This window comes from Tinamus guttatus, unplaced genomic scaffold (genome assembly GCF_059628265.1).
Source record: "Tinamus guttatus ecotype Peru unplaced genomic scaffold, ASM5962826v1 Tinamus_guttatus_pri_ptg000327l, whole genome shotgun sequence".
NCBI lineage: Eukaryota > Metazoa > Chordata > Aves > Tinamiformes > Tinamidae > Tinamus > Tinamus guttatus.
The window spans coordinates 9,277,492-9,304,925 of record NW_028288861.1 but is presented as its reverse complement, the minus strand read 5'-3'; the positions used below and the strand labels follow the sequence as shown (position 1 = coordinate 9,304,925).

At 48.2% G+C, this 27,434-nt stretch overlaps 1 protein-coding gene across 1 annotated transcript in view; it reads left to right on the top strand.

Moving 5' to 3' along the window:
- The first annotated feature begins 1,942 nt into the window (after nt 1-1,942).
- Nucleotides 1,943-27,434, top strand: part of ANGEL1 (angel homolog 1) — a 140,849-nt gene continuing 115,357 nt past the window's right edge. Inside the window, exon 1 of the mRNA XM_088529341.1 lies at nt 1,943-1,960. The gene's annotated coding sequence lies outside the window, so the exon portion shown is untranslated. The remainder of the gene's footprint in view (nt 1,961-27,434) is intronic.

The window sequence follows — 27,434 nt, the reverse complement described above, 5'->3', positions numbered from 1 at the left end:
AATACTGCTATTTCTACTTATTTTTGTTCCATCGTAAAGTAAAAAGGCACTTTCTATTTTCCATTTTTTTCAGTAGAAGTGAAAAGCACTGCCTGGTAGGTGTGGAGATTGAAGGTTTCTTGCTTTTTACAGAATGCTTATAGCTTGGGTCATCTTAACTTCCCGCTCTCTCCAGCTTCCCGTTTCTCCCCAGTTTGGTGTTCATTCTGTTCTTAGTATCATTTCTGAGCCTTTTAGCGAGGACATTTTCTACAATTCAGGCAATTAATGGCTGTTGCAAAGTAGGTTTTTGCGGTGGGCAGCAGTTCTGCGAAGCTGAACAGAGACCACCAGGCCATGTCTGCAGCACGGCGCGGTTCTGCGTGCCGCAGAATCGCAGAACGGTTGAGGGTGGAGGGGGCATCACACGCCCGATTTCCTGAGCTCTCCACAGAGTAAGGCCTTGAGAAGCAGATGATGCCCTACTAGGACTGGACAAACTTCTACCCGAATTGCAGAAGGAGAAAAGCTTTTGCATTGTTAATCTGTCTGCTATGACTTTGGAGATTATTTTAGTTTCTTGATTTGGATCTTGCATTGTCTCATGATATATTTTTTTGCAGGGAAGTAGAGCTATCTGCTGAGTGTCTTTTTTTTCTTTTCTTCCTTTCGTAATCCCTGGTTGGCAGCTGAAGTGGCCCAACATTTCCATATAACTGATAACAGAAATGATTGCCAGGGAGAGAAATGTTTCCTGAGTGCATCTCCCCCCGTGGATTAAATACAGGTTGCGGCATTGCAATGTAATGAAAAGATCGGAAAACACTGATATGCTAGATTAGTTCATGCTTTCTAATAGCTGACTAAAACATTCACCATTGTGAAAATTACGCTGGCAAAACTGAGTTTAGTGAGTTTCTGGTTAACAAGTCCCCATTTTCAGTCAGCCTCCTCCTTGCTGTATTCAGTCTATACACTAAAATACTTCCCTTATAAACCAAACCCTCCAGCCTGTGTATTTTATTGCCCTGTGATTTGCTGTTGGTTACAGCACACTGGTTTATTATTTTACCGTGTGCACTGGGGTATTCACAGTAGTTTACACAAATGCTGGAGGATTGCGCAGGGCACTGGACCAGCAACGTTCAGTCCTTTTGATTATAAACCGAGAACAAATCGGAGAGGTTTTACTGCTATGTAAACCTACATCCTTATTGTGCTGTTGTCACAAAAGATATACAACTCGGGATACATTTACAGTTGCCATAAACCCTTTGCTCTGAAACCTGGAATCATCTGTATCACTAGGATGAAAAGAATCAGATTCAGTAAGAGGTTAAAACTCGAACTGTAAAATAAGTGCTGAGGAATTCCAACCGTATCACCATACCTTCCCTACATATGCACATGTATGCACATGCATTCCCAACCCTGCGTATACGTTCGCAAGCTCACACGTTCCGAGCTCGCACACACATTCACAGGCTCTCTCGCACCGGGAGGGTGCTGCTCTCCAGTGTGGATGGGTATTTTTGAAGACAGAGCAAGATGACTGTAAATTGACACTTCCACCCACTAATGAAAAAAAGCCAAGAAAACCTCAGTAGAGAATGAGCTTTATAATTAATGCTGAACAATTTTCATTGACAAAGCAAAAAGAAGCAAGTGGATGGCTGATTTAAATGTTGAATGATTAATGCGTGGAGAGGCGGCTGAGGAAAGAGACAAATTCAGGAGCAACTATGGAAATTTATGTATGAAAGAGTCAGCACCATATTCCGGTCTCAGTTACACGGTTGTAAATCTGTTGTCTTAATGGAAATATTCAGCTTTTATATTTGCATACCATAAGTGAAAAAAGAGTTTAGCCCAGAACGTGTTTGTGATTGCGGATTTGTGTGACTGAAAGGGAAGGGATGTGTGTGTTTGCATGTGATAAACTGCAGATCCATGAGACTTTCTGCATCTCTCAGTGAGAAAGGTAGAGAGCGAGTGTGTGTGCGGCTGTGTACGTGCGTGCCAGTTGTGCGGTTGTCTGACAGTGAGTGGGAGGGTGAGAACGTGTTTGTTCCTAGGCTCCCTCGTTGAGTGAAAATGGCTCCTGGAAATGCCGTTTCAGATTAGAGAGCAACGGCTGGAGAGGTGGAGATTTCATTACCTTCCTCTTTGTGTGATGTTTTGGAGCTGGTAGTGTAAGAGCAGAGCTATAAATAATCCAGTCACAGCTGTGGTGTCCTGGAGATTTATGGTGCCTGCTAATGCCAGAATCTTTGGGGTGTTTCGCTACGTAAAGCCAACCGAGAAGCGATCGCCCCTCGAACAGCAATGCAGCCCAGTCCCCACCTGTCCTTTCCCGCTTGCCAGGCTAAGCTGGTAGGCGAGGGGAAATTCTGCTTCTCTTTGCCAGCCACCCGGAGGGTTTAGTGCTGCGTTCGTGCCCAGTGCCCGTCACCACGCACAGCGCTGCCCTTCGCCTTCGCCCGCTGCAGCGCGCGTGCTGGGGCGCGCTGCGGAGCTCACACGCACTCGTCTGCTGCGTGCGGCCTTTCCAGAAGCAGGGCTGTATTTTTAGCTGCTCCACATTCTCTCATGGCTGCGATATGATGCCGAGGAGTTTATTGCCGTAAGGATGTGCCTAGAATACCAGGCAGCCTCAGAAATTTACTGTGCCGCAGAGCCCTGACTCAGTGCTGCTCTGTGCCTCTCCTGTGTTGCTTCCTCGCTGCAAAGAGAGAAAAATGGTTCCTTGTGTCGCCTCTTGCTGCTGGAGCTGGAGACAGCTGCTGTGATTTAGTGAGAAACCTTGTTGTGGGGAAGGACAGCAGCTCTAGATCAGGCTAAACTGAAGCTACCCTTAGACTTTCTTCGAATATTAATCTACATTTTTGTCTAAATGGCAGGAATTTGCACATGCTGCATTTCATTAGCGCATTTCCCAAGCATGTCTGTAATAGCCCCGCAAGTGCTCCTTGCAGATGTAGATGTGAAATGCTTCCAAAATGCCAGGGCCATTTCACAGATAGTTTCTCAGTGTGGCATTTCAGGGAAGGATGTGGAGAGGCTGCCAGGGGTGCATCGCTGGGCAGGCTCCCTGCTGACCTTCCCGTGAGGACGGGAATAGCCAGCACCCCTGCAGCTGGAGAGATGGGAATTTGCTAAGGATACTTCTCTAGCAAACTCCATAAAAAGTGAAATGAGGTTAGCGGCTATTCTATACCCAGGTGCACCTGCAAGTCTGAAATGGTGGATTCTATTCCCAAACCCACTGAAAAAACACAGTGGAAAACAGTATATTTGCAAAGCAAATCCCTCGACATGAAATGTCAGCAGTTGACTTCTTGGCAGTGTAAATCCTCTCAAGTTTAGCTAGCCCCTGAAACACTAATAAATGCTGGAAGAGGAAAGATTATTTGTGTCAAAAAAAAAAAAAAGAAAAAAAAAGAAAAAGAAACTAATATGAGATAGACCCCAAAGAGCTAGTAGGTCACTTTGGCTCTGCCAGCCTGTGCGGTACAGTAGGACTCTGTATTCTCCTGGGCTTTGGCAGTGTCAGGCTCCTCAAGGAATGGGGTTTCCTCCACCATTGCCTCAAGGAGGCTGTAAATAAGTAACTAAAGCCGGTGTGGGTGCCCTGTCAGCTCTGCCCGCAGTCCAAACTCTAATCAGGCTCCCTGCTGCCCCCTTGCTGCTGGAAACGTCAGTGGAAACTACACAGACGGCTATTTTCCTACTCTGATGAGAGCTTGACTAATATCCACACATGTGGGGAAAATCGTAGACCTCACATAGGAATGTCTGTCTCATGGCTGTGTTATCCAGAATAAGAAATGCAGCAACCACAGCTGTGATGTTGAGCATTTGTCTGAAGGGCTGCATTCCCCAAGGGCTCTGTGAATGAAGGGCAAGCTCCAGGGAAGCAAGGTTTGCAGGCAGGGGCAATAGCCCTTTTTTTGACATTTTATCCTTGTGGAAAAACAGATGAGCTTTCAGCCATACAAGCTCTTCCTTCAAAGCTTACTTTTTTTTTTACAAGCTTAGGCCATCCCAGCTACAAAAATCTAGTGCTACAGTAAATCCTAGACAGAAAGACTGCAGTGACAAAGTGTTTCCTTTCCAAAGTGGCCCTGCAGAATGGAAAGTGCACGGAACTTGGAGCGGCTCCGGGTGGGTACAGGACAGGCTGCATTTTAATTCTGTGCTGCTCATTCTCAGCTCTCCTTGAATCAGAGGCGCTCAGAAGTTGTTGCCGTCTCCATCATATATGGCAAGTCCATTTGGAATTATTTTAGTATATCGCAGCGTGATTCCTGCTCACTCTATTGGTTGGTTTCTTCTCTGGAAAAAAAAAAAAAAAAAAAAAGGATTCTAAATTCCTCCTTGTTTGCAAAGGCCAGTGCCTGTGAATGGGATACAGAGAATGAGCTCTACTCTGTGCAGCCGTGAACGGTAGCCAGCTCGGGGCTGAGCCGCGCTGGCAGGAGGCCGTGGTGTGGGAAGCTTGCCCTGCCATTACCTAGCCTGTAGGCAAGCAGCAGATTTAATTCCCGGGGGATCTCGAGCTTCTACTAAAATCTCCGAGGGAATAAACTCCCCCGACTCGGGAGGTGGTGGGATGATCTGCTTGTCTGCCCTGCTTGTGGCTGTAAGCATGGCTGTGCGGCAAGGGAACTGCAGGGCAATTTTGTGAAATGAATTTTGGTAGTGCAAGAAATCCCCCCTCCCCGCAGTAGTTTGCTGAAAGCTCTGAGAGGTGTTTTTACTGCCAGTGAAAAACAGAAGGAGAAATTAGAGTGTCCCTAAGACACGTAATCTGCAGAAACATGCACACTTGTATGTGAGTTCCGAGCAAGAAATCGTTCCCTTCCACGAGGAGGGTGGTGTGCATGCTTTTGCCCTCTTGCTTGCTGTTCTCTACGCCCAGGTCCAGGGACACGCACAGAAAACCTGGGATTCTTCTGGAGCTGGCATCACTGGTGACCTCACGCACCTACTTGTCATCTCAGCCCTTTCAGCGTCCGTGGTCCTCCTCCGATTCATTAAGAAAATATTTAACATCCGAAGAAAGGAAGGCGTCCTGTGGCCTCGCAGGCCGTCCTGCTGTTCTCCCCATGGCCAGGCCAACAAAAACAGAGCCCTGAAGCACTTGCCTACGGAGCACACACTGACAGCACAGGGGGATGCCAGGGTGCTCCTGTCCCTCCGGAAAAGGGGGGAAATGGTCACATGTGCAAAAAGTGACCAGAATCAGATCAGGGTGACCTTCCACAGCTGGGCGCCACAAAACAGTGTTTAGAAGGATCTTTGCAAGGTGATTCCCTCAGAAAATAGTCTTGGTTTTTAACACAGCTCTGCTTTCATAGGGTGCTGCGATGCCAAGGTTAGTATCAGCTTTCTCATTAGCTTTTCCTTTCTGAAGTTTTCCTGTTAGTCACACATGCTCGGTTTGTTAGCGTAAGAGCTGTTTGAGATGCCCGGGCCGTTTAGCAGGAATGTTTTATGTGCCTGGCTTTATATAGAAGAAAATTAAACGGCGGCCTTTATCTGAAGGGAGCTATCGCGCGGGGGGAACGGTTTAAGCGCTGGCGCGAAAGGCCGGGCCGTGGCGTGTGGTGATCTGCGCCGCGCTCCTCACAGCCCCCGAGGCCGTCGCTGCGGCGCCCATCTTGGTGCGCGAGCAAGCGCGTCCCCGCTGTGCCTCTCACTCGGAGCGAGCCGCCTCGGCGCGTACTCGCTGCTGCCGCTTCAGCAGCGCCCTCCCGTCCACCCCGGGATCCCATGACACGGAGCCAGCAGCTCCACGAGGCAGCGGGGAGGGACAAGGGGGCCTGGGAGCGAGCACGCTGCTGTGCTCCGAGCTCCATCTGGGAAGCGGGATTTCTCCTTCCCGCGCCACCAGGCCCCGCTGGGCAGCCCCGTCGCGCCGTGGCTCTGCCAAGAGAATGGCCTCCATGCCGCGCGCTCCCTGAGCCCCTCCGAGGGGGAATGGCGGTGCGGAGCGCGCGGCGAGCGCGCGCGGCCTCGGGCCCTGGCGCGGGGGCCTTGCCGCGACGACGGGGCTGGGAGCGTGGTGGAGGAGGGGCTGCCGAGCGGGCTGCCGACCCGCTGAATTATGACCTTAATGCAGTCGCTTTAATAACTCGCTGTAGCTCCAACCACCAGATGCAATTTATGGCGAAGCAGGCGCCCAAGCATTTTTCTTTCTATGAAGACTAAGCAGATCTCTGATTACCATCCCCTCCCCCAGCCCATTACCTCCCCCCGCTTGCACTGCTAATGGAAAAATGTTATGTGTCTGTGTGCTTTTTCCCCAAGCCCTGTTTTCAGGAAATGGTGGAGAATGAGAAACGAGCCCGGTGCGCGCACACACACACACACACACATACGCTCATGCTTGCACGAAGAATCGTTTCTACTCTCCCTTCTTCAGCTGCAAAAATGCCTTGCCTTAGCACAGTCATTCTGTTTCTTTTCCTAAAACCTTACAGTATTAGCCAGCAACAAGGCAAATGCCATGATTTGTTTGCAGGGAAAAGGACCCCTCCCTCCATCTGACCAAAATCAGCTGAAGCTTGAGTGTTTTTGCTGCATAAAGCAAACCCTGCTGCTTTGTGCAATTCTCCCTCCTGTAATGAAGGCTAAAACCCAAATGCAACCCACCAAGCCAAGTCGCTGAGCCCAGGAGTGACGAATAGACAAACTGAATTCAGGTTTTAATTTTGTATTTGATGCTTGTGTACAAAAATGATAGGCACATTAGAAAAGCAATGCTTCGGTAGACAGACAGATAATCTGCTGGTTCTCCTATTTTAAAGAACCACTCATTTTCCATCTGAAGGATGAATTCTTCCTCCCACTCTCTTCCTCTCTCTCCCTTGCTGTGATTTGCATGATCATTTGCTGCATATATCGTGAATTACTGTTTATCTTAGCTCACAGCTTCAAAGACATTTCCCAAATAAATTTCACTGGATCAATAAACTCAGATTCTGTTTTCTTTTCTAAATTGAGGGAAAGGAAAATAATAAGAAAAGGTAAATGTTTTCTTTTTAGCCAATTGGAAGAAAAATCTGAGTTAAACAGATGTGCCTGTATCTGAATTCTGAGGGTTTGCACAGAAGCCCAGTGATTCAAGAGTTTTGTATTTTATTTTTTCTTGCCCTTTCCCTCTCTGAAAGAAAAAAAAAAAGTGCATAATTGGAGCTACATCCCTGAAAAACAGCAAAATTTTTGTTATTGCTTCAAAACCATTGAAAGAGTGTCCACAGAAGACATCACCCATCAGTCTTCCTGTTAAATATTTATCAGCAAGGCAAATCCCTCTTAGGTTACAGCAAGTACAGTTTGCAGTGACCTGCCTCTGCTCTCTTAAACACAAGTAGCAGATTCCTTTAAAATGTCCGGCTTCTCACTCACCTAAGACGGTGTTTCCCTCTCAAGCTTTGAGATCACAAGATTAATATATAGCAGAGTAAAGAAGTAGCAACATATGGGAGCGTTCAAGTTCCAGAGAGAAAAGTATAAATTGGACGTTTCCATGTGAATTCAATCTGCGACTGTCTGGCTGTGTTTGGAACGAGCTGGCCTCAGCCTTTACCAGGATAACAACATTGCCTTGAATGCTCTGAGATGCACCTGCACTCGCGCACTCAGACATGCAGGTATTTCTCTCAGGTGTGGTGAATTGTCTTTGTACAATTGAATTGATCTCTCCTGTCTATAGAGGGGGCCTAGAATAGATTCCTAAATTTTAGAGGATTTTTGGAGTTAGGTGAAATGAATCTTTGCTCAAGCAGTCAACCACAGCTCCTTGGCTCATGCCTTTAGCTTCCTGAATTCCCAGATGATCTCCCCTCCATGTTTTAGCCAGGCTAGAACTGCTCATTTTCTCAGAAATAATGAGATGAGAGGCAACCAGTCCAGTGAAACCATTGGCATTTTATAATTGTATATAAAAGCATTTGTGTTCTTGTTTTTCAGATGATGCCCTGAATATGCCTAAGCCTTCACAGACTCACAGCATCCTCTCCAGGTATGATCATTAAAAAAAAAAAAAGAAAGAAAAAAATCCAGTTCAAAGTGTTATGGAACTATAATGAAAAGCATTAGTACAGTTTATGATATGGGTGTTGGGAGTACACGTCTGTGTTAAAAGCAGGCTGCTCTAACACATGCCTTGTGTCTATAGAGCAATACCTCATTCAGGTATTGCCCAAAACACAAAGGTTCCTTTAGGCCCTTGAGAGATGCCCCTCCTCACTTGCTGGGTTATAAGGTGGCTGTGCCAGCCTTAGAACTGCTGGCTGCTCTGCAGCGGCCACAGAACAGCCACTCCGGGGCTGGAAATTCAGGGAGATGTCGAATAGCCATGAAATTGAATGGGGATTATTAATGGAAGGTAGGGCACGAATACAGGTACGCTTCATGGTAGTGTAGTTCATTCTGGAGGCTTGGAGGCTCCTCTGATTCTGCTATGTTTCTTTTTTTCCTTTCCTTCTCCTTTTTTTTTTTTTTTTGAACCAGCCCTTTGATTAAAAATGCCTTGCTCCCAGCTCACAATGCCTTTTAAATGGCTCTGCAAAGCCCTCTCGCGGTTCCCAGCTCACATCAGAAGCGAGAGCTGGAAGTGTTTCACTGCAGAATAAACATATGGGCTGTAAATCCTGTGATTCAGAAGATGCGCTGCAATATTCCCCTCTGCTGTTGCCATAGGTAACCGCGCTCTGCAAAACACCATTTACCCTGGAATGCAAGGAGACATGAAGCTCAGCAAGGGCACTCCGGTTAACCCTTTCCTAGCAAAAAAATCTCTGCTGTTTCCAGCAGGAACCAACTGCTGCTCAATCCCATGTGTGCACCTTTGCTCCCACGGAAAGGCACCCCACCTAACCTGGCCAAGCTGCCAAACCACACGCAGGGCCCTGAGCACTCGCACCCGCGCTCTGATTTCTGCTCCTGTGCCTGGTGTTGGACCTGTCCCGGTGCTGTGTCCCAGGGCCTGCGGACTTCCAGGGGCTCCTTGGGCTCCCCGCAGGCCCAAGGGGTGATTTAAACTCCTCTCTCTGCTCTGCAGCCCAGGTCCAAGGCTAGTGGGGCAGGATTTGCTGAATTACTTTTGTTAACAAGGGAGGACCTGAGAAAGGCAGGCTTTTGATTTCGCAGCCACCACAGCTCTTCCTGCACCTCACAGGGGATCACTAGGGCTAACAAGGTGTTGCCCATGGCACATAATGGAGACTATCAAATCATACACTGGGTGTAAAATTGGCATTGCTGCTTTCTGCCCATTATTCTGCAACTAAGGCTCTCTTGCCACCTCCTAATGGCCTGTCTTCTCCTCGATCACCTGGGGCACTGGATGTGGATGGGCAGTAGGTGCCTTCATGGGCTGTGTCTGGTATCTGGAGAAACTCCTTGCAGATGCTGTGCTTCAGCCAGAGGATGTGCAGCCCGGTGGCACCTTGTGCTCAGAGAGTCCTGCTCAGAGGGGGACGTCTCAGTCCCTAGTGCTACAGCCCCTCCAGTCAGTCACATGCCCTGAAGCTGTGTCGGGTACTGGGGAAGACACCCGGAGGGCTGTACATTCCTTATAATACATGCAAAACAAAACCATGATGAAGACACACATAGGTCACCCACGTTTACACATCCATGCAAATGTCTCATAAAAGCACCTGACATATACACTGCAGAGATGCATTTTGTGTCACCAAATTGTGTGTTACACAAAACATGCTGGATAAGCACTGAATAAATGTTGCTTAGGAGAACAGGGGCAGGAAATGGCTGCAGGTTTGCTTTGTTATTCTGCAGATTCTGATCTAGCTGGGAGCTAACGTGGGTCCCAGCAGAACTGGAGGAGCTGAAGTGATGTACTAAACCCGGGCAGTGCTTGCCGCTGCCATCCCGGCGGCAGCGCTGCTGTATGCTCTGCTTCTGCCCTTCTTCCCACGTGGAGCCGAGCAGAGTGTGTAGGTAGCAAATGCATAGTCCTGCATTGAGGCCGTGGGTAAGTCAGTGCAGAGGGGCTGCAGATGACACTGAGGATCTGCCTCATTTCCCATTTTCATGACTCCTGTTATGAGATAATATGCTGTATTTCAAACCATTCTTGTCCTCTGCCTCATACATCCCTCTGCAGTTCAATACACACACATACACATGGCCAAATCATTATTTCATTTACAACAGAATATTGTACAAGGGACATCTGTGGATAGGTTAGAAGGCAAAGTTCCTACTCCAAAGAGTTAACAGTGTCGAGTCCTTTTGCATCAGAGCTCCAACTGGAATGCAGAAAAAATCAGGAAATTTGCTTCGTAAAAGACCTTGTGATGGTTGGGAATCACAGCCAGTGCGTGGACAAGCCTGTTTTGAGACTGCTGTAATCCCCGGGCAAAACGGGGGAGTGAAGGAGAGGTCAGTGTCCTCTGTGGGATTCTCTGGCATTACTGGGGCAAGGGGAGTTCGTCCTGCTCTGTTATTTGAACAGTGAGCAAGTGGTATTCTAGAACCTTTTAATGTTGCCAGAATAAAAAAGGAATAAACAAGAGAAAATGACCCCAAATCATTAGGGAGCTGCTGTATGTAGAACAGTGCAAATAGATAATCCAGTTGTTCCCTGCAAAATCTTTTTTTTTTTTTTTCTACGCCACCTTTTGAAGAATGGTGAAGAAAAGGGTTGATATGCAAGGAAAAGGGGCTCTTAAAAATTCCCAGTAGCTGCTGAATGGGTGTTACCAGTTCAAAGTCTCTAGCTTGCTCTGTTGTCAGTCTGGACTGAGATGATGAGCTGTCACAGAGTCTAAAAACCATGGAGCAGTGCGTGGTTACACAGCAACATTCAGACGTGCGCTGACTCTTTGGATTTATAATGGCTGCTAGATGAAGCCCTTGAGTTGTGCTGGGTTCCCTACTTCTCCGACAGCGCCAGCATCACTCCCCTCACCTAACACTCACTTCTCGGGTCTGCTCAAGTCCCTGGGTTGCGGGTGTCTAGCTGCCCTGCAGGGATTTCCCTGCCGTTGTGGTACCGCTCAGGCGGGGGGATTGTGTGGTGAGGGCGAGGGGAGCATGGGAAGGTCGGGAGCAGGGGCCCCGCGAGGCAGAGCACAGCAGAGAGGTTCCATATCTGCATGAAACTGTGCTTGTGCCCCTGCCATTTCCTGAAGGTCTGAGAGCTGCTGGAAGCCCTGGAGATGCAGAGGTTAAAGCCTGTCCCCGAGTCTGTGCAGTTGCCTTGAGACAAGGGTTTTAAGATGTCAAGGAGCCTATAGGTCCTAAATTTACTTAGGTTTGAGTGCTTATAGCAGAAGGTTTGTGTCCTTGTGCACCCTTATCTGTATATTTGCATGATAAATGCCAAGGATTTCTTTTGGGGCTTATGTTTTTCTGTAGCTGAGGAGAGGTACTACCAGGCAATTAACCTTCTCCTGCAACAGCTGATACAATTTATTTCTTTTGGAAAGGAAATATCAGAGCCTCAACAGGCCCAAAGCAATTTTCTTTGACGGCTGTGTTGGCTGGGTCTGTAGAAACACTGACAAAGAAGAGATTGTGGAAAAGGCTGCTAGTGCCGAGCTCGGGCAGGAAAGGGTTAGTGACTGCACAGCTTTCCCTGTCTGCAGCTCCAGGCGAGAGGCAGAGAGAGACAATGATGTCAGCACTACCTCCATCGCCCGGGGCCCCTTGCCTGACAATGTGGGCAATCCAACACATTCCCATCTGCCACAACAAGAGCATTCATGCTCCCATTTCCTGACCTCTTTGGATTAAAACATGTGGAGTTAAATATACATCCAGCCTGATGCTCATGCACTTGCATTGCACCAGAAATAGACTTATGGGAAACTGTCTGCAGCTTTTGCCGCCCGACACTCAGGATCTCTGTCAGCATTGTCACTGAGAAAAGCACACGTTGGGAGAACGTACACTCACGCACACATAGCTAAGGTACAGCCCTGTGCATTGCAAGACTGCAGGTAATCAGCACACGATCAGCAACGGTGGGGGAATTAAAGCTTAAATGGAAAAGGAAGGTTAGGCTGGTAGCCTTTTAACTGTACGGGTGCTCTTGCAGAGCCCTTTTTAGAGCTGTGCTTGCAGGCTCTGAGAGCAGAGAGAGCTCGGCCGGGCTGCCAGCGCGCGGCCGTGGCAGCGAGGGAGTGCGCGGCAGCCGCCGTGCGCGGCCGTGCCGGCGTGCCGGAGACGCGGAGCACGGCTCTGCCAGGAGCAGCTTTTTGCTCAGTTGACAGTGAAGACCAATTCGTAGCACAAAACACCACTATTAGAAGGATTTTATTGCTGCTTTTATTCCCAGTGCCTGTGCGAGCTCTGTTGCATGCACAAGTGTATCGTGTTGTTTCTGTTCTCATCTGTGTGCACCGTGGCAGTGGCTGAATGCCCACATGTGTCTGTGTGTCTTCATATTTATCTGTCATCCCATGTCTGTGTTGTTCAGTCTTTTTCCTTTTAAGTGCGTGCGCTGTATTTCTTTGAGTGCACAATTTTCCTTTCTCCTATGATAAGGGAGAAAGAAATGTAAGGATAGCTCACATTTCATTTATGTCTTGCTCAGCAAGGGGCTTCACGATTCAAACATACGAATGAGGAAGAAAATGAGAGTACTTCTTTTTCTTCCTCTCTCTGCTGTCTACAGCCTTCTCTGGTCTTCTCTTCCTAGTAATTTATTTCCCTTTCCCTATCTTTTCTCCCACAGGATTGTAAACTCTTGCTCCAATAAAAAATGTCTGAAGTGTAATCTAACCCGCCTGTATGTAGTAAGCCCCTTTTGCACATTGTGATTCTTGCATAATCTTCTCTTTCTTTTCCTCCTTTTTAATTTTTTTTTAACTACATAGCAGGCCCCAACACTGTAAACTGCCGCAGACAGTCTGGGTTAGTGGCTCCCTTTCATTTTGCCCCTGCCTATGGCACTCAAAGTCTCAGAGAGCAAAACACAGGAAAGGAAGACAAAAATAACTTCCCCTTCTCCCCCACCCCCCCAAATGCAGCTATAGTTCCCCTGCGGCTCATAAGGGACTGGGAAGAAGGTTTAGCTGGCAAAATCCTAATCAGGTGCTTGAAAGGGTGAGGCCAAATGGTTAATGTAGGATAAAAACTGCAAACCTCTTAATTCCCTTAGTGTTTGGCTTAACCTTGCCTCGGCTCTGAAGAGATGGCAGTAAGTAAGGATGAGCTTGTATTAGAAATAGGATTCTCTCGTTCTGCCCAGCCCTTGCTGTGCCAGTTCCAGTATTGCAGGGCAGCAGCAGTGCAGCCCTTCTCTATCCATTTCTGTTGGTGGAGGGTCAGAACTGCCTCACTTTTCCATTAGTGTTATCAAGATCTGGCCCTGGCATCTTTCCCGAAAGCTTTTCCCCCTCTTTATTTGTGGTGAGATGAATTTCTGCCATGCTCTGTTGTGCGATCGTTCCCCCCATGAAACACAGAATATTGAAAAACGGAAAGAAAAGGCAGGCTGCAGCGAGGTTTGTATTTCACCAGTGGCACACAGAGGAAGCCGCCCCTAATATCAACCACTTTAAATGAGGCATATAGAAAAGCTAAAGTATTAATATGTGTAATGTCTGTCATCCAGATATCTCAGAGCATATAATAAGCTGCAATTAAATCATTAAACTTAAAGAGGTGTGTGCAGACTGATGTTCAACACGCAAGAAATCTCCAGTACTTTTTCTTTCTTGGTACCTGAATTGCCACTGGTATATCTACTTTAAACTAGTAACTCACACTGTTCTTTAATTTCCCCATCAGTGACACTAGGGTTAATACTTAGGCAGCGCAGTGCCTCTTACAGAGTTGTTTTGAAGGAAATTGAGGCTCTTACTGAAGCAGCCTCTGTGCAAAGACTCATTTGGTAGGAATCTGCCTGCTAGTTTGAGGTTCCTCAGGAGCAAAGTGGGGGAAGCGTGTTCAGCATGAGATCAGCTCCGAGCCGCTCAGCGCCGCCGGAGGGTCTGTAAGCACCCGGGGAAACCCGGTGTTGAAAACAAGAGCCCTGAATAGATTCTGGGGACTGCTGAACTTTGGAAGAGTGGTAGGTTTGTAACTCTGGATGAGATGTGCATGTTGGTCATGATCCCTTTTTGGTGCTTAATGAATCTCCGTTTTTGTTGATTGTCCCAACTTCACACAGTCAATCAAAGAAATAGGTGAGAACAGACTCTCTATGCCCTGACACCAAGTCACATGCAACAATCACCAGAGCAGGCGCTGGAGATGTGCAGAATATATCCCCAGACTTGCCAGCTTTGGTTAGGAGTATTATTTTATCAGAGAGATAGTGTGTTTGTTTTTCAGAAGGAATCAAGAAGTTGCTGTGCGGTTTATGCCTACAGATTCATCTAACACAGCGCTCTCGTGCTAGATTCTCAGGCAGTCTTGTGAAAACGCTCAGCAACAGTTTTGGGTGAGGGGCAGAGGCAGAGGGGAAACCTGCAAGTCACATCCCCCAACCACTACCTCCTTCACGGTGTATATTTGCTCACACAGCCCAAGGAAGCCATTCTGTGAGATGTGGGGACGTGTTGAGCAAGTGTGAGTTTTCATTTATGCTGCAGATAAGCAGGAGTGGCAGCTGAAGCCGAGTTGCTGAGGTGCTCGGTGCACTTCAGTGCCAGGCAGTAGTGGCTGCTGCTTAGGAGATGGATTTATTAAGATTATTAGTAAGTGTTATTTGGAGGTGACTGAAATGCTGGGTGAACTCCAGGGGATTAGCTTTCCAAAGATAGCAAATGCAAAAAAAAGCAACCCCAAACAAACAAGCCACGGGTACCAGTTGTGTTTATTTAATAAAGTCTCTGCCCAGGATTAGCTCACAAGCATTCGCTTGTGTTGCTGGCTGGGCGGTGGGGGAGGGCAGGAGGAACCATCTTAGCACGTAATTCCCCGAGCAGAGGCAAAGCTGGCGCAGTCTGGCCCAGTTTGCTGAGTAGGTGACAAGCTGCTCTGGGCAGGGCAGGCCGAGGAGGAATCACCTCTTCCTGGATTGTGATGGATTTAGAGAGCCCAGCATGCGGTGAGCGCGGGGCAGAAATAGCCTGCGTGAGGAAGGCTGTGCCGAGGACGAGCGAGTGCCCATGGAAAGGGCACAGGAGGCTTAGGCAGGGCGTCATGCTGACCCGAGCACGGAGGTGGCCTACGGGAGAGAGCAGCAATCAAAATAGTCTTCTGCTCTTCTCTAGCAAGTCCATAAGAGGATCTCTGAGGGCTTGTAAACATAAAATCACCAGATGCCACCCCCACAAGCCCATCTCTTTGGGACGCAGCCAGTGTTACTAGCTCCAGCTGGGGAACCTAAGGCACTGGGAGGTTATCTCAGGTTGCACAAAGAGAGGGTAGATGCACACCAAGGAGAGGGATGAAAGAAACAGGAGTTTCCTCTCCATCCCTTCAGAACAGCTTGTTTAAAACTGAGCTGAGGGGAGGAGGGCTCTAGGGACTGGTGTAAGCCACCTTTTAATGCTACTTTGGTACCCAGATACTGTTGCTGGCTGAGTCCCCTCCGGATGCTGCTGATGTGTGGCTGGGACCAAAGGGGGCAATTCTGCTGGGCAGCGCGGCTGCGTGGCTGCCTCCAGGATGGGGCTGTGCCAGAGTTTCACACTGACCCTCCATCCTTCCCCGCGCTGCACTGCCTGAAGCACCCAAAGGAGAAACACCTTGCGCTGCCCTGATTCATTGGGGCCCCTTTAGGAAGCAGCAGGAGGGACTGGAGGATTCTCTGTTCCGGTCGGGAAAAGGAGAGGGCATTCAAGCAAAGAAAAGGACCCCCTAAGACCTCGTGTCCATGCGATTTCCAGTGAAATTGCTTGTTTGCTGTGATGGCAAACTGCTTTCTTATCTCCTGAGCTTGTAGAAATTTCACTCTTTCATTTTCCCTCTTTCAGAATAGTTCATTATGCAGAGCTGGGGCCTTGTTTCCTATTGCCTGTGCTTCCCAAGGCTTTGCTGGAAACTGCAGCAGAAGCAGAACTCCTTGATGTGCAGACAGGAAAGGTTTTTAATCTCAGTCTCAGAGCAGAATGGGGCCTCTATAAGTTAGCAGCTCCCTATATAGGGAGCAACAACCTATAGCAGCAACCTATATAGGTTAGCAAGTCCCCAGCCAAGGGTAGGGACAACGAGCAACGTAGCCCTTTTGGGATAAGCTGTCGTAAGTGCAAATGGGAGGAGGGGAAGCCTGCAGCTCTCTCAAGTGGAAGAAAAGGGGTGGGAATCCAGTGATGCAGGTTTATACTGAGTGGACAGAACTGTCTGGTAACCTGTCTGCTTAATCCCATGCAGAGACTGAAAGATATGTCAGCAGTAACTAAAATAGAAGCTAAGTGGGTGGTATAGAGCCCTGGATCCAAACTAGCCAGCTTTTCAAGTAGATGTATTTGGTGCTAAAATGCTTGTTACTGGAATCCTCGATTCCTCTTAAAAAGGAGAATATTGGACTAGGATGGAGAGCAAAGGGGAGAAAAGACAGGGAAAAAAGGAGACAGAGAGGAAGGATTTTCAGGGTCATGTCCTCATTTCTCTCTGCTGGGCTCCAACTTTTTGATAGCAATCATAATTTCCACATGAGAAGCTGATGGTTGAAGAAGCTGTTTTCTTTCATAGATAAAATGAAAGGACCTACATTAAAATAAAAAAGCGTTTTCCTTTCCTGTGAGCTCCTCCTGCATTGGAGAAACATTCTCAGTTCTCAGGAAAGGGAACAAAAGCTAACATTTCTTAGGAAAACAGGGAAATGTTTTGCAGTAGGAATAAAGCCGTGTGGATCTGGTCGTCGCTAACCCTCGGCTTGCACAGGCTTTCACTCCTCGAAGGTGGCCAGGCAGGTGCAGGTTGCAGGTCGGTGGTGGTGGGTGCAGAGGTCAACGTTATGGCAACGGTCGCCGCTGTCTCACTGTGTGTGGTGGTTATCAGGACATCTCTAGAAAGAATCGAGCCCCATCAGGGAGATTCATTTGGCTGCTCTAATTTACCTCAGAGAGCACGATGGCAAAAGCAGCGCCGCGACTGGTGACAGCAAAGGTGGTTCAAGGCCACGTCTGCCCTTGGACTTAATTCATGCATAGAGCACAGCCAAGACTAATGGTCTGTCTTTCTCTGTGATAAATATTCACTTTTATGGGACCATGGCCATGAGTCCCGTTTAACATAAAGTAATTTTCTGTAACAATTCAGATCCCAAAATCATCACTCCCATCTTCTTCTCTATCTGATATTTTTTAGTGTTTGGTATAATGCCTAATACAGAGAGACTGCAATGAACTGGACAAAATATTTAATAAAGGAGATGTCTGGAAAATGAGAAAGTTTTTATCTCCCCAAAAGTCTTACAGTGATTTGTTGGAACATCCTATTTTAAAATGGCTTTAGCTCAGAAGTGCCACATTTGTTTGATTTGTCCTCAATCGAAATTAGTGCCTCTCAGTATTTTTATGAGGCTGAATGATTAGTTTTTGAGTTATTCATTATGGACTTCCGAATCTCTCAGGATTCCCTGAGCTCTTTATGAGCCATATGAAAGTATGCAGACTCACTAGTGTAGTTGAGAAATTCCCAGAAGAGAGATTTGGAACTACACTGGAATGGACAGAAAAAAAAGCTGGAGAACGTAAACTTAAATCCCGGAATAAAAGCAAATTCTTTAAGAGTCTAACAACTACCTGGACTACTGCAAATCAGGAGCAGAGTGGTGTATACTGAGGAAGTTTAGAAGAAAGCACAGGTCTATCCTGCAAAGCTTTCTTTTACATCGCGTTTGAAGGGCTTTAAGTCATCAGGAGGAGCCTGGAACGTTTGTTTTCCAAGGCCTCCTCATAGCAGTGACGCTGACAGGAAAATGCCTGCCCTCTTCAGAGGACCCACCACACACAAGATGCTCTCCAAAAGAAGAGACGTTTGTTCAAAACAGCCAGTTCACAGCCAATAGAGCATATGGGTCAAGCAGATTTCATCAGAAAGACAAAAATCATTTCTTTTGAGAAAAAGCTGCAAAACAAAGAATTTAAGAAAAGATGCAGACCAAAATTGTATATACTGTGTGTACTCTCTAGGTCTCCTAATAACACTGTCGGGATATCCAGACTGGTTAGAAAAACAGAGTATAGCAAAGCTCTTCCTTATATAGAGGCAATTATATATGTGCCACCTCCTCATTGGGAAACTGTCTAAAACTTACTGGAATCCATATGCCTTACAGGATCCAGGTTATTTTCCTACCTGAGAGCAAAGTCTGCATATTAAATTGAATGGGACAGAGCCAGAGCTGGCTAAATAATGGAAATGTATTTGTGATTATTTGTTCAGTGAAAATATTGCCAAAATTCACAATATTACTGATAATGAATTATTTAATCAGCTCCAGACAAAACCCCAGCAGCATCCCTGGCCGTGTTTGCCTGCCAAGACGTATTCTGTGCACACCAGCGCTCCGGCGCTGCGAGTGCCGCAGTCCTCTCCGCCAGCCGCTGTCCCGGGAATGGCGGGCTCTGCTGTGGCTGGCCGAGTTCGGCAGCACTGATGCAGCTGCGGAGCCGGGGATGCGGGTAGAGCGGGGCAGAGTACGCAGCCGCGTGGCACGGGTGTGCCCGTACTGACACGTGTGTGTGTGCTCCTGTATGTGGGCAGTCAGCGCACAGAACCACAGGATGGCTGAGGCTGGAAGGGACCTCTGGAGATCGTCTAGTCCCAGCCCCTGCTGAAGGGCAGCACAGGGGCTACCAGTCCGTGGGTGAGGGCATCTGTCCTCCACGTGCCCTCGGGGCTGGCGCGTGGGCGCGCAGGAGCGATGCAGGGACAGCGCAGCGCGCTGCGTTCTTGGCACGTGGGCACTGGCACAGGCACGCGTGAGCTGCCCCCCAGGAGCACCCTTCTCTGCTTGCGGTGTGGCCTGAGGGGAGCTCCAAATGACTCTGGTCTCTTTATCCTACCTTTTTCTTTTATTTTCCGGTAACCTTTTCCACAAACACAAATTCAGCTCCCCTCTAAGCTGGCAGACCCCAGTTGTCTCTTGCTGCCCCAGACGCCTGTGCTGCCGGGTGGGGTGGCGTGCGCGGAGGTGCATGTGGCATCGCCGCCGTACGGGGCCGCGTGCCCGTGCGCCGCAGCGTGGAGGGGTGCAGGTGCCGCTGCTCCTGCTCGCAGTGGCCGCCCCGGCATGTGCGTGCCATCCACAGGTTGCCAGCGCCATTCTCTGCCTCTGGCTGCAGCGCTTCGGCCTGGGCACGCACCCAGATCCGTTGCTGAAGCAAAGAACAGAGACAGCGCTAAGTGAGGAAGTCCTGGATATTTCGGACAGATTTAGGGACATTTGTTCCAGACAGAGGCTGCTTGTTGAACTCGTCCTTGTTTCACGCAGCGCGCGGAATCTGGGTCAGCCCTCTCCCCTCATCTCCGTTCTGCTTCCAGCCCGGGCCACACGTCCCCCCTCTCTCCCCGCGCTCAGGAGCCTGTTCCTCCCATTAGGGCCACAGGGGAGGCCTGGCAGCCGTGGCAAGTGGAGCCCTGAGTCACTGCTGAAGCCAAGGTCAAGCCTGGGGCAGGAATTGTCCACAAATACAGACACCAGGAAAGGGAAGGGAGGAACAATAAGAGCCATTTACTTCCCCGTGCACTTGAGCGCCTGAGAGAAACTGTCCCCCCAGAATGCTGAGTCAGCAGCGGCTGACAAATTAGTCAACAGGACGGCTGGGCCTCAGCTCCTGGCAATTAACATCGACAGGGCTTTGTGCGCGCCTCCGTGTTTTCCCATTAGCTGTGGCTTGCACGCCTGCGGAGGGAGGAGGGCCCGGGGAAGGAAATGGCTTGCTTTGACTTCACAAACACATGGAATTTGCATTCCCAAGGTCGCGCAGCAGTCATTTGGCTTCCTGTTTCAGCATCTTTGCAGGCTGGAGCTGTTATGAATAAAGTATGTGAGAGCCTCTTAGGAGGGAGGCGCATCAGCACAGCTGGAGGAGGGGAGAGCCTGGGCTGCCGTAGCAGAGGCAGCCTGCATGGAGGGCGGCTCTGATCTGTGCAGCCAACAAAATCGCAACGGGCAGGAGTTACGTGGGGGTCGTGTTGCTAATGCTGATGTTCCAAAGCAGAGTAAGAAGGATGCTGCAGATCCAGGATGAGTGGACTTTGGCAGAGTTCAAAGTGATGAAATGGTGGGTGGAGATGAAGGGAGATCAGGACTGACTTGAAAGGGGATTCGGTAGGTCAAGAGTTCAGTGTCTTGTCAAAGCTCTTTGGGAAGGCAAGGGCTAAAAGGTGGAGCTGCAGGTCAGGATTAAGCTGAACCTAAGGGCTGAACTCGGTCGCTGGTGGCAGAGGTCAGTGCCTGCAGAGCAGGTTGTGGGGTCGTGGCCTCGTCCCTGAACAATGGCATTTCCCAGCTCGACTCTAGTGGGGCTGCCAGCGCTTTGTTGTTGAGATCCTCTGAACCTCCTCTTGCCTTCACAGTCTTCGATGCCTGGGCACCGGCTCTCTCAGACAAGGTGGGATTTGGGAATGGGGACCCTGGAAGAGAGGTCAAGTACAGCAGCTTTTCCAGCCTCCCCTTAATCCACTGCATATCCGTCTCCATGGAAAGTCAGACCCTGCTTTGTTATCACCCTCATCCCCATGAGCTGGTCCCACTATGATTTAGCTGAAACCCTGCTGTGACCCCAGCTCCGCCAGAGCTGGCTTTGAGCCATGAACACGGAGTGGGCTCTGTTCGGTGTGCACAGGGACCCGACTGCAGCTGGAGTCCCTGAGCTTCCCATCCCGCTGCTGCCAGCCTAGCGACGAGGGAACGAACCTGCCTAAGCTTTTAAAGAAGGGGTAGGTTAATGGAGGTGAAAATAGGTCACTGCTTTATTTTCCAAGTTTGTTGGGCTTTCTGTAAATTGTAACCCTCAGTCTATAAGGCTTTTCTGTGTGCAGAGATCAGCAGAGACACATCCATCCACACTCCTTTATGCCATGCCGAATTTGAGGCACCTCATTCCTGTTTTGTTAAGGGTCAAGCTACTGCCTCACATTTACCAAAGGAGAGGAGCAGGCACCAGGGTGCTGCAGCTGACACGTTTGCTGTTTCCACAGTGACCTGTCCCTCTCTTCAGTCTCTCCCATTTTCTGCTTGGTTGTGGTCAGATTTAGGGCAGAGTTTTACTGATCCCTTAGGTGCCTAATAGCGTTTTTTGAAAATAACCAGCTGGCATTTGTCTGCATCATTAGGTGTCTAAACAGCCTTTGAGTGCGGCTCTCTCTTCCTCCATGCTTCTCTTCCTCATCTACAGAAGGGTCTAGCTCCAGCTCAAGCTTGTGCCAGCGTGGGCTCTGCAGCCAATTCCACCTTGTGAGAGAAATAACCTGATTCTCTTTGAGTGCTATCAGCACACTGCTAGAGCAGGTTCCACAGTGGCTGCAGCGTTGAGAGGGCACCTCATCCGGATACCATAAAGTGGTACTGAGGTATCGTAGGAGGGTCACAAATGTTTCTAAGATATTGTAGCTTCTCGTGCTTTCTTCCAAGTGATCTATACTTCACAGAAGAAACAAACAGGATGGATATGGTGCCAGGTTGCAGAGTATTTTAGTTAGCTATAACAGATTTTTACTAGTAGTAATTCACATTTCTTTCCTGATGCACAGTCCTAAAAGCAGCTGCTATTGCCTGTAGATAACGCTATCCACTGTTGTATGTTCCTTAAAGTGGATATTTTCTGATGGAAGACACTAGATTAATTTTGGAGTGTGAAAGGTACATGCAGGATAGGGCAAGTTTCTTTAACACAGCCCTGACATTGTTCCTGCTGCCCTCCTGGAAGCAGCGTGTCTGAGGAATGCAATTGGCCTCTTTTTGAGCTGGCAAGCAGTGCCACTTGTAGTGTTGATACTTGTCCCAGTGGACTCAGACTCAGGTTGAGATTTTTCCATCCTTCCCTTGCCCGGTTCATTTTATCCGGAGTGCCAAAAAGCTGTCAGGTGGCATTTTTGTAACTAGTAATCTCGACCGGGCTGGACCTGGTGACAGGGAGGTGAAAGGCTCTGGAGCCTGTTTTCCTCTCCTGCTAAGCTAGCTGATATCTCCTCGGCTCATTCAGGGGGTTAACTCTGAAAATGCCAATACAAATATCTTGCTGCTATTTAGCAAACAGCTGCATTTCCTGTTGGAAAATAATGTGAAGAAAAACAAGGAGAAAGAGAGCTGTTGTGGCAGGAGAGAAAGGCTCAGTGCTAGGCTTGGTTTAAGGTGCCTTTGCTTGATTCTTGCTTTATGGCAGGGCTGAGCAAATAAGTCTCTACAAAGATTCTAGTCAAATTTTGAGATTATATTTTCGCCATTTTTTGGTCAAAGGGGCTGTGTGCAGAGCAGATCCAACTCAAAAAGAATAAAAAGATGATGGCATCTCAATAACAAGCAGTTAACTCTCCCATAATACCAATGGTAAAAATAATTAAGTCTTTTTGCTTCTCTAGTGTGTTCCATCTGAGGGTCTCAAACTATTTTACAAGCATTAATTAATTAAACCTTTCATCTCCTCCCGGAGGCTCTTTCTATGCTGGAGGTGGTTCAGTCCAGTTTAGTTGATATTGCCGTTGAAATCACAGCCATTTCTCAAACCAGTGGTTCAAAACTGCCTCCAGAAACCCTATTTTCTTACCACTACAGCCCTCAGCCCCCAAACAGCATTTCCCCAGCGTCGCTGGGCAGGCGGTTTTGCTTCGCGTGGCCCTTGCCGGCTCAGAGCTGCAGGCCCCATCTCCAGGCTCTGCCCCGTCCCGCTCCCTCGTGCTGCCCAGCAGCGCGGGCAGGACACCCAGGAGCAGCAGGGCCCCACCGCCAACCCCAGGCTTGTTCACGGAGCCGAAACCGGCTTCCCTCACCTCCTTCTTCCCTCCTAGTTAAACTAGAGGAGCTGGATGAGAAAACAAAAACTGAAGGGAGAAGGGATTAGAATCGCCGAGGCAAGTATTTGAAAGGTAACTCTAAGTAAGCCTTTTAATTTGAAATTTGCCAGGTGATTATGAATAAAATATGGGAATCACTTATCCTACCGTGGAAATCCAGACATTCCTAGGGTTGAACATGACATTTATTTAACAGTGCAGAGCAACACTTTCATCATCTTTTAGGAAAGGAAGGAATCAGATTATATCCAGCTGAAACTGGAGAGGAAATTGGAGAGTGTAGAAATGCGCCACCCAGACTGGAACACAGTCACTGGGGTTCACTTCCCCTTTTAAACATAACAAAGAATGTCACATAACAAAGAATCCGTAATCATAATTAATATTGACTATTATTTGACTTTTTAAAAACAGTGACAACAAAAATAGTAAAAGTAATAAAACACCAACTGTGCCAAGTATGCAGCAAGCTTGGGAGCTTTTGCTGGCAAGAGGAACTGTTGAAATACCTCAGCATTGATATTTGTGCAACATCTTTTGTCTTGGGGATCCCAAACTATATAAGCAACTTCAGTACTGAAATGCTTATGAACAAGGCAAGCCATATGTTGTTTTCTTAACAATCTGATTTTGGAAATCATTTGCAGCATTTCTAATCAGAAGTATGTCATATAAAGCATTTGGTTTCATTAGAGTTGCTTCCATGCATTTCTTACCCAGAGACCCCAGCAACTAGCAAATTACAAGTGTTCTGCCTTACAGAATAATAGAATTAATAATTAATTAATGCATACCACTAACTGTGTATCTCATGTTTCTTTCAGAGCAATCAAAGTACTTTACAAAGGCTGGTAGTATTAGATATCCATACTTTTTTTTTCCTGAGATACATAATTATCCACTTAAACACGGTTTCCCTGTGTTTAAGGCATTTTATTACCTGCATTTTTTAGGTGAAGTAATGAAAGGGATAAATTCAACCCTACGTAGTCAGTGGCAAGAAAGGGACAAAACTCAAGTCTCTAGATCCTGGCTCTAAGCACTGAAAACCTTGTCCCGTTCTCAGTTCTCAGTTTCCCCCGGCAAGACACACAGGACAGGAAGAAACGCTTTTGTTGGGTGACCTTCAGGGTCACCCTCTCCCATCTCCTGTCATCAGGGGCCGCATGGTCCGTTGTGGCTTTTGTGGCTGTGATAAAGAAAGGATGAGTCACACTTCTCTGCTGGACACCTGGCTGCTCATTGATACAGTTCAGGTTGCCTTTCTGAAGAAAGGAAAGGGTGGTATCCTAGCGGAGCTTGCAGCAGGAAAAGGCCGGTCTAGTTGTGCTCTGGGATTAGAGGAGAATGGCAGCCGTCCAGTGTCAGGTGCTGGGAATTTAAAATAATGTTGCTGCTGACTAGCGTTTTTTCTCACAGACTTGGCTTCAGTTAGGATCTCAAATAGTATTTTTTTTTCTCTTTAGGCTAGAAGACTCTCCTTAAAACCCTTGAGAAAATAAATTCAGGAAGCCTCTTCTAAGAGCATCCCGCTGACTGCTCTTTAAACTGGTGCCTGAGTTTACTTAGGGCGATTGCAGAATATTAGGATTGGAAGATCATCCAAGTCACCCTCCTGTTTCCAGAGAGGATGTCATTCCTGGGAGACGTTAGCTGAGCCGTTCCTGAGGATGGTCAGCGAGACACTGCGCACCCGTCTCACGCTTCCTCTCTAGGCCCACTCGCGGTAAGAGCTTATCTTGCGCCTGGCCTTAATTAGTGGGCCGTTTTGACCTGTATCCCTGCTCTGGATGAGCTAGCCCTGCCTGAAGTGCTGTGCTAGCTGCTTGTGCGCCTGCAAGATCCTGCCCAGATTTGGTCCCGTTTGTCGCATCTCTGTATCACACCACTGTGCACGCACAGGCATCAGCAGGGCCATTAGGAAGGAGTTCAGAGCCCACGATGGCAGCGGCCCCACTCAGAGCCCTGGGAAGGCTCATCCACTTGGATGAACTTCTGTGCAGAGACTGTTATCCTTCATGACTGTACAGTGTGTAGCACACAGTCAGTAACCAATTCTGAAGACACTTTTGTCCTTTCTCATTTTACTGTAAAGGGAAGAGGAATATTTAAAAAATAAAAGTGAGGATACCACCTACTTCTCCCTCCCCACTGCAGAGCTGCTATCCACTGATCTATTTTTCTTTTTTTTATATATGAATAGTTACAGAAATAAAGCTCCCCAAACCTTGAAATGAATCACAGCATGTAGCAGTACACATAGCATAAATCTACGTGATCGTGCTCTCATCACTTTTGCCTTCATCCTCCCTACCTGGTTAGTATCCTTTTGTGGTTCCTGTCTTAAGCTCTCTGTGTGCTTCCTTGGACATGAGAGGAGCTGGAGTTGGATGGCAGAGACAGATAAGAAGGGGGTGCAGGAGAGAGCAGCAAAGATGGGAGAGTAGCTGAGTGACGGCAGAGGGGTGCAGAGGAGGACTGACGAAGCTGGGGAAAAGCATATGCAATCACAGAAGTGGTCTCCTGTGCAATCTGGATCAGAATTCATTATTTCTGCATGCCCACATTTCTCGTCTGTCAGCTTAGAGCTGGGAAATCCGCTCGCAAGGTGTACATCACTGTTTATCATTAGCAGTACATGCATCTGAATCTAATGGCACTAAATCCCTTGTCCATAAACTCAGACTGCAGGAAGGCTGAAGAGGGAAGCTTGATGTCGAAATCTGAGCTCAGTTCCGCTCCCTGGGTTGAAAGAAATGCTGATATTCTCATTCACTGAGCACCGTGCACCTGGTGTACTGAATAGGCAGGGCTCGGCGGGTAGTGGAGTGGGAGTGAGAGAGTGTATCGCTGCAAATGCGTTTTCACATCTTCTATTTTTGGGTGCTGGTCTCTGCAATCTTTACACCTGAATGTAGTCTTTTAAAACACTGTTTGTTGCAGGTGTTGAAATTAGTAGCACTGCCCCAGCCATATTTGAAACACCTCTTTCTGCTTCGTGTATCTTATTCCTTAATGCTCGTGTCAGCTGGTGAGACTGCTGCTGATGCAAGTCACGGAGTAGGACTCTCAGAATATATCAAATATTTATCTTTAGTTTTATTTCCTTAGTTAAATCTTACTAAACCTCAGATGTTATGGTGTTTTATGATCTTTGTAACTTCATCTCTGTATGTTGTTCTTAATCAGATCTGGATGGATCTCTGAAGAGGTGAAGGAGCTGAGGCTGTTGAGGGCTGTGTCTCTTTTCCATTTGGGGTCTGAGGAGAATTTCCTGTCTGAAAATACTTGACTGACATGACTTGACTGGGGGGATAATCCGGCACTAACCTCTCCTCCTCCCACTTGCCTGGTTGGAGAGTCCATGGGAGCTAATGGGTCTTTTCCTGCTCTGCATTTCTGATTCACAAAACTGTCTGTGGCTAATGGAGTGCTGGGAGGCAGAGGGGTTATTTTGGGGCAGATTCCTTTTCATTTGTTTTGTTTTCCTCTTTCTATAGCAGTGTGGCAATCCCAGCGCTGGCAGCAGAGATGCCCGGAGGGCAGGGAGAGGAGCTGTCGCTGAGGACAGAATTCATGGTGGCTGATGTCCCCCCCTGACTGCAGCACCAGCTGGGGCAGGGGGCAGAAGGGCCGCGGGCTCATTTAGTGCTGACCCACGGTTATTTTTAGCTTTGTAATGCACTTTCCAAGGCCCCCCAGGGCTTATTTCTCTCCTCTTGGCAAATGGCACTTTGTGAGCTACTCAGTGACAGGTTAGAGAGCAGGGAAAGGAGTCAAAGGGCAGTTAGGGGAGCTTCTCCTGGGAGAGGCCCTTGGAAGGCCGGACGCCTGGGGCTCGGGGAGCCCCTCGGAGCGGAGCCACGTCAGCCTGTCTGCCCAGCGGGCAGAGCCCCGGGCTCTGAGCGGGATGAATGCAAGAGGGAGGAACGAGGAAGGAGCAGGGAAGGAGCAGGGAAAGAGATGGGGAGAGTGGAAAGAATTGCGGTAACAAAAGCAGCTGAGGGAGCTGCAGGAGGGTGTGCAGTGCTGGTGCGTGACAGGAAAAGAGGGGCAACAGAAATGGGGGTCAGTTTCACCTCCCTCAAATCCTCAGTCTGGGAGACCTGTCACCGAAGGGCTCGTTGGCCTGCTCTTCCTTTGGGGAGTCCCTGTGCGTCAAAGCCAGGCCCCTGGAAAAAGGCATCAGGAGAAGAAATTTAGATGATTCCAGTGACAGAATATACGTCTTACCTTCTTTTGTGGATGAGAATTTCCAGTGAATGATGAACTGCTGACCAACACAAGGGTGCCGTTTCTCAGAGGAAAGAACCATGCAGGTCTTAGCTTTAGGGAGGACAGTCAGGCAGGCACCATGGAAAGGCTTTTCTGTGCCTTGGGGAGCTTCCTGCGGCCTGGGGGCTCCTGTCTGGTGAAGCCTCAGGTTAACTCCTAAGCTGGGCCTAGGTCCCAGCAGCTTGGTAAAAACAGGAGTGTGGGACCTAAAGGCAGGAAGCAAAGCAACATCAGGAGCATTTGGGCAGTTGCTCAATTGTGTAATGACGGCTGAGGCGCTC